The following is a 7,331-nucleotide window of genomic DNA, read 5'->3' on the forward strand; positions in this document are numbered from 1 at the left end:
CCTTTATCTACTTTATTTCCCGCACTGTCTTACTTTCATTTATTTCCCGCACTGTCTTTATTTCATTTATTTCTCGCACTCACACTACTTTCATTTATTTCTCGCACTCGCACTACTTTTTATTTATTTCCCGCACTCGCACTACTTTTATTTATTTCTCGCACTCGCACTACTTTCATTTATTTCTCGCACTCGCATTACTTTCATTTATTTCTCGCACTCGCACTACTTTTATTTATTTCTCGCACTCGCACTACTTTTATTTATTTCCCGCACTCGCACTACTTTTATTTAAATTAAAATGCACTTTTACTTTACCATGTCTAACTAAACCTATAAAGGTTAGAATGTAAGGATCGTAATTGAACCGATAATCCGTACAATTGTTCGTAGAAACACTTAAGGGCTATTTTGACTTTCAACTTAAGTTTTCCCGCACTTAATATCCGTTGGGTAAGATCAAAAGCCGTCCAACGTATTTTTAAACTTAATTGTTTTTAACTATTTCAAATACAGCGAAAGCGCTTTGATTAGTTCATTAGGAGTTTTTAACTTAAAAAGAAAAGTGATTTTAAAACTATTTTCGGACGCGTTTATAAGTGTAGAGTCTGGTTCGTGAGAGCCTCTTTTGGTTAGGAAATCCAGATTAAAATACTTTTCAACTTAGTCAAGGTGCTATATTTCTTAAAAATAGGTTTACTAGTCTAACGCAAGCGCACCTTTTTATAAGTGACAATAAGAGGGTTTGATTAAGGAGTACAACTCGGTTCTGAATACGCAAAAGCGATAATTCCCGTTAAATTGATTCTTTTCAAAGTAGGAAACACTGCCCATAAGTAATTCTATTAGCAAGTACTTGGATTATTAATTGATTATGTGAATTACATTCGAGCCTATCTTTATTAATTGAACTTTACTCAACACTTTACTTTTCATTGTACACTCTTAAAAACCCCTATTTTGTTTACCTTAGATAAACACCGTAACAATAGATAACGATAGATTGACACTTGGTCTCTGTGGATTCGACAATCTTTTATATTACTCTGACGCGTTCGTATACTTGCGAAAAGCACGCATCAAGTTTTTGGCGCTATTGCCGAGGACCAATTTCGTCAAAATTTCATACCCTGTTGTTATATCGTTTGGACTTAGGTTATTACCCGCCGGTCAATGCGAAGAACTCGCAGCACCGGAAGCTTAGTATATCCTCTGGCGGAACCTGAACGTTACGCTTGTGCACATTTATTTTTCCATAGAATTAGGAGAGTTATGGCCGAAGATCAAAACCAAAGACCTCTTAAGGATTTCGCCTAACCATCCAACGAAGAACCTAGTTCTAGTATAGTAAACCCAACCATCCCAGCTAATAATTTCGAACTTAAACCCTCCCTGTTGCAACTAGTGCAACAAAGACAATTCGCAGGTCTCGCTACTGAGAACCCAAACCAACATTTAAAAATCTTTCTCCAATTAGCAGACACTTTTAAAACCAATGGAGCTTCTTCTGAGGCAATCCGTTGAAGATTATTCCATTTTTCCCTTAGAGATAAAGCCCTATCTTGGTTAGATTCCCTTCCACCCAATTCCATAACGACTTGGGATAACCTTAGAAGAGTACTCCTTGCTAGATACTTTCCCCCAAGTAAGACTGCCGTTCTTCGAAACCATATAACTAGATTTACCCAGAACCAAGGAGAATCGCTGTTCGAAGCTTGGGAGAGATATAAAGAGCTGTTAAGAGCATGCCCACATAATGGTTTAGAAAATTGGTTAATCATTCAGACCTTCTATAATGGACTTCACTATAACACTAAGATGACCATCGACGCTGCCGCAGGCGGTGCACTGATGAACAAACCTTATCTTGAAGCTAGTGCCCTCATCGAAGATATGGCTCAAAACCATCAATCATGGGGAGTCGAACGAGCGACAATTGAGAAGAAGGAAGTCCAAGGAGGAGTACATGAGTTAAGCTCTATAGACATGATGCAAGCTAAAATGGACGCATTAGCCCTCAAGGTCGAGCATATGTGCGTAAACCCGAATACTGCAACCGCAGTTTTGTCGGATTGTGAGATATGTGGAACCAAAGGACACCAATCTGTAGAATGCATTCTATTAAACGAAACCCACTATGAGCAAGTGAACTACACCCAAGGTAACCCATATTCGAATACCTATAACCCTGGATGGAGGAATCACCCAAACTTCTCCTATAAGAACAATAACCCTATCCAAAATAATGCGCCTCTGAGACAACCAGGTTACCAAGCCCCAAGATCAAATCAACCTATGCAACCCGTACCACCAAAGTCGAGCCTTGAGAAAATTATGGAAAATTTTATCACTGCTCAAACCCAACAAAACAAAGAGTTCACAAACCAGAATATTCACGTTAACGAACTGATTACCCAGTTAGGAACCAAGGTTGACCAAATAGTTACTTATAACAAGATGCTTGAAACCCAGATCTCTCAGGTAGCTTTAAACCAAGCCCCCCAGACTACACCTGGAGGACAGTTCCCTGGACAACCTCAACAGAATCCGAGAGGGCAAGCCAATGCCATTACCCTACAAAGTGGGAACGCTTATGATGAGCCACCAAACCCAAGATTGAGTGAACCCAAAACTTCTAAGGAATATACTGAACCCACAGACGAAGTAAAAGAACCAGGGGAATCTGAAAACCAGGAAGGTCAAGAAAAAGGAGAAGAACCTAAAGACAAAACTTATATACCACCCCCGCCATATAAACCACCTATACCATATCCGCAAAGACTCAAACAAACCCAGATCAATAACCAGTATCAGAAATTTATTAAGGTTATAGAAAAACTTCACGTAGAAATCCCTTTCACAGAAGCCATCACCCAATTACCTTCTTATGAAAAGTTTCTCAAAGACATCCTTACCAACAAACGTAGACTCGACGATCCGAAACCCTTGGAATGCAATTCTATTTCCGAGAATAAGTTAGCCAAAAAAGATAAAGATCCTAGAAATTTCACCGTTCCTTGCCTTTTGGGAAGTCATGTCATCGAAAAAGCTTTTCTAGACTTAGGAGCTAGTGTGAGCTTAATGCCTCTAGCAGTTTGTGAGAGGTTAAACTTAGGAGAATTACAGCCTACTAAGATGTCACTTCAGTTAGCCGATAGATCTGTTAAGTATCCGATAGGCATTCTAGAAGATGTCCCTGTTAGGATAGTTCAGTTATTTCTCCCTACTGATTTTGTTGTCATGGACATTAAAGAGGACAATGATATACCAATCCTTCTAGGTAGACCGTTCTTATCAACTGCAGGAGCCATAATAGATGCCAAGAGATGAAAGTTGACCTTTGAGGTAGGTGACGAGAAAATAGAATTTATACTTTCGAAATTTCTTATGGCACCTGTGATGGGACACGCATGTTATGCCATAGATATCATTGATGAATGTGTTAGGGAATTAGAACAAGAAGAAATCATAAAAACAATTAAGTTGCCATCAACTCTCATACTGGAAGATGATGACTTTAGGAAACCCTACATCGATGATAACCTTTACGAATGTTTATCCCTTACCCCAGATCCTATGCCATGCCCTAAGAAACCAACCTTAGAACTTAAGGAACTGCCTAAGAACCTAAGATATGAGTTCCTCGATGAAGAGATGAACCGTCCAGTTATAGTCAGTGCTACCTTGAGCCAAGAGGAAGCATGCCAACTTTTAGACGTTTTACGAAGATATCCCTCAACCTTAGAATATAATATCTTTGACCTGAAAGGTATAAGCCCATCCGTATGCATGCATCGGATTTCGCTCGAAGAAGATTCAAAACCCTTCAGAGAGCATCAGAGAAGAATAAACCCTATAATGAGTGATGTCGTTAAAAAAGAAGTTCTTAAGTTACTTGAGGTAGGTATAATATACCAGATCTCAGATAGTAAGTGGGTGAGCCCTGTGCATGTAGTACCTAAAAAGGGAGGCATCACAGTCGTGCAAAACGATAAAGGCGAACATGTAGCAAAACGGATGGAAGGAGGATGGCGGATGTGGATAGACTATAGAAAGTTAAATAAAGCAACCAGGAAGGATCATTTCCCTTTACCATTTATAGACCAGTTGTTGGAGTGTCTAGCCAGACACTCTTACATGCATCAACATACATTCACATGCATCAACATACATACATAATGAAACAGTTATGGCCCCTAGCGTAATTGTTCTCCCAAGCCAATGAGAGAACCTAAGCTAACCTAATAACGATCTAAGCTTCTCCAAGCAAGATCTTCAAGGTTGTCCTCCTTTGATATTGAATTCTTCTCTTTCTTTATAACATTACATTACATAAAAGAAACTCGTTTTACATACGAGGGAGTGAGATGAGAAAAGAAGTTACATTAAGAGATTAAAAGAGAGGCACGACACGCAGGTCGTATTTTAAAACCCAAAACAAAATAAAGGAAAACTAAGGCCATAACCGATCACCACAAGACAATAATAATAAACACATTATTATTATTAAGTTTAATTCTTTTAATTAATTAAAACCAAATTAAATTTCGGCGACCGATCACACTATGCAGAGTTAGCCGGGGGTCCGCTGTCCGGTCAGCGGGAACGGGGGTTCCGCTGCCGAAAATTTTAATGAACAATTCATTTGAAATCGACGTTGTTTTTCGCATCAACACTTGATACTTTAAAGCACAACTCTTGCGCAGTCACAACCCTAATCGCATAACTCTTCGACAACACAACCCTTGTACCGTCATTAACCCTAATGCACCAATTTCAGACCGTCAAACACATCTCGATTGTTGATTCAATATGATTGATCAACACGTCATTGCTTCACCATACTAATGTCGGATCAAGAAGCAAATGACCATTGATCGCTCAAAAGAAAATAACCATTAAGTGTTTGAATGAATGAAACAGAAACAGTATATCATATATACCGTATTTTGCATCAGGATTACTTATATCATATATATAACTTGATCGATCTCAATTTAATTACTCGTTTATTCTTTGATTCATTTTGTCTTTTAATCGTATTAATACAGAAAATATAGAAAATAAACAGCTATCAGATGCATGGTTTCGTAAGTGGCTCTGATACCACTGAAGGAGAAGGGTGATCCAAAGCGCAACGAAATTTAAAATTTCTCCTTTAATGATCCTTACGAATGGGCATGATCAGTGATAGAATCGTTACCTCTTGTGGCGATTGTAACCTTTGATGCAGATCTACGGAGCGATCACGAACGTTGAACGATGACAACGCCTCTACTCAGTCCACACGAACGGATTCCTTCAATCTCAGTGCTAGCTGCTACAAATGAAGGCTTTGAGTGAGAGAGAGAAAAACGAAATTGCAACTGTCAAATGCTTCTACACAAGGGTTCTATTTATAAAACCACTTGTGTGGGCTGCAAGCTAAAATTCCCACTCAACTGTATGTGGCCCATATCTTATAATATGCCAATATCACTTAAGCGCGTGGTACCTTACCATATTTCGTATTCTACTTAAGTACACCGTACCTTACGATGTTCTACAATTCATATAAATGCATCGTACATTACGATATTCCTTAGTTACTCTATCTCTCATCAATCCGTCCTTTTGTGTGTGACCCTGTAGGTTTTCGCGGCATTGACAATTATATTAAATCACGTATTTAACATAATAAACATTGAGCGGTATCTAGCAACACATCACTCCTACCCAAGACACGAAAATGTCATGTGATCTGACAAATCCTTCTGTGATAATACTTATGTGTACAATTACCCTTTTGCCCTTATGTCTATATTGAACACAAGGCATAGACCGTGTCATCCTTGTCCAGTTCAATATTGGGCCCATAGACATTTATCCTGTTATGCAGGATGGGCAAATTCCATCTAGGTCACTCATGTCCCTTAGCATGCTTCGTGGAGTACCCATCAACTATCTTTATGGTCATCCAATTACGGACAATGTTTGATCAGCAATAAGGCACTCGACTCTACATCTAGGGTCCATAGTAGTTTCAGGTCGAAGGGTGGTATACACCGTTATCACCATGAGAATAACTTATGATACTTTGCATAACATTCTATATAGTATTCTCATAGCGGGTCAATCCAGTATAAATATTACTCTTAATATTCATACCTATGTTTAAGACTTGATAACTCCTTATCCATGATCCATGAGATGTGATCATCAGTCTACATAATAGTCTTAATGCTTTAATGTTATCCCACTTCACAATAAAGCTCGACTACGGATACTTTAAGAATAGTGTCCTTATGTTTAATGTGATCTCATGATTAAGTCACACTTGATACATTAAACGGACTATCTATTCTAGGGACTTTATTAAACAAACATAATAAAGAAAAAGCCTTTTATTATTAATAAATAATTCGATACAAGTACCAAAAGTACTGGCCTCTAGGGCTTACACCAACAGATAGGACCAAGCAAACACATCTGAATATTCTCGAAGAAGATCAATCAACCCCTTCTTAGCCTCTAGACGCAGTTGAGATCCAATCTTAACTTCCTTCACATCATCTTCGGAACCCAAGTCGACTAGCTCAATCTGCTCTTTGAACGGCTGAATGACTTCTTCCTTATGCTCAAGTAGACATGATAATTCATCAGATACTTCATCATCATCAATCTCTTCCACAACCTCAAACACAGGGAAATCAAAGTTTGGAGAGGGAGTAGGATCATTGTATTCAATGGGTTTGGGAACCAACCTGCATAATGATTTGATATTTTGATTTTAGAGAAGTGAATTATGACCAAATATTATGCAGATGGACAATTATTATTTATTTATGTTTTTGGTGATTACCATTTTCAGAAAGGCACAAAGTAAAAATAAAACATCATAAATGTGGATGAATAGAATTGCATTTTATTAATGATAATTGAAAATGCCTAACAATGTTCACTTCTCCCTTAGGCATAAGGGAAGGATTTTTCTTAAAACATGAAAACAAATTACTTAGAGCGGTGAACGATAACAGGAATATCAACAGCAACCCAATTGTTGTAAGTCTCTCCACGCGTCACAAAATTGGCGCAGTCTTCATCTTCATTACCCTTAATCACAACAGCCGAGTGTTGTTCATTACCATGGATGAACCCTCTGTTAGATACCCAAAAGTGCTTATTTGAGCTATCAAATATGGGCATCTTTCACTCCATTTCCTTGCTAAAGTGTTCAAAACCACCTTTGTTTTTGATGAATTGCAATACAATGATAAATGATCTTGGGACCTTTGATTTGTGTGTTATTGTGCAGGAATTAGGCATGAAATAATAGAAAATAAAGCCACAAG

The 7,331-nt window shown here is 38.2% G+C and overlaps 1 non-coding gene across 1 annotated transcript; it reads right to left on the reverse strand.

The window, feature by feature from the left end:
• Positions 1-1,656: 1,656 nt before the first annotated feature.
• LOC127099196 (small nucleolar RNA R71) lies at positions 1,657-1,763 on the reverse strand. The gene has a single exon (XR_007793733.1). It is a non-coding gene; the product is annotated as a small nucleolar RNA R71 (small nucleolar RNA).
• Between the last annotated feature and the right edge of the window lie 5,568 nt (positions 1,764-7,331).

Source organism: Lathyrus oleraceus, chromosome 6 (genome assembly GCF_024323335.1).
Source record: "Lathyrus oleraceus cultivar Zhongwan6 chromosome 6, CAAS_Psat_ZW6_1.0, whole genome shotgun sequence".
Lineage (NCBI taxonomy): Eukaryota > Viridiplantae > Streptophyta > Magnoliopsida > Fabales > Fabaceae > Lathyrus > Lathyrus oleraceus.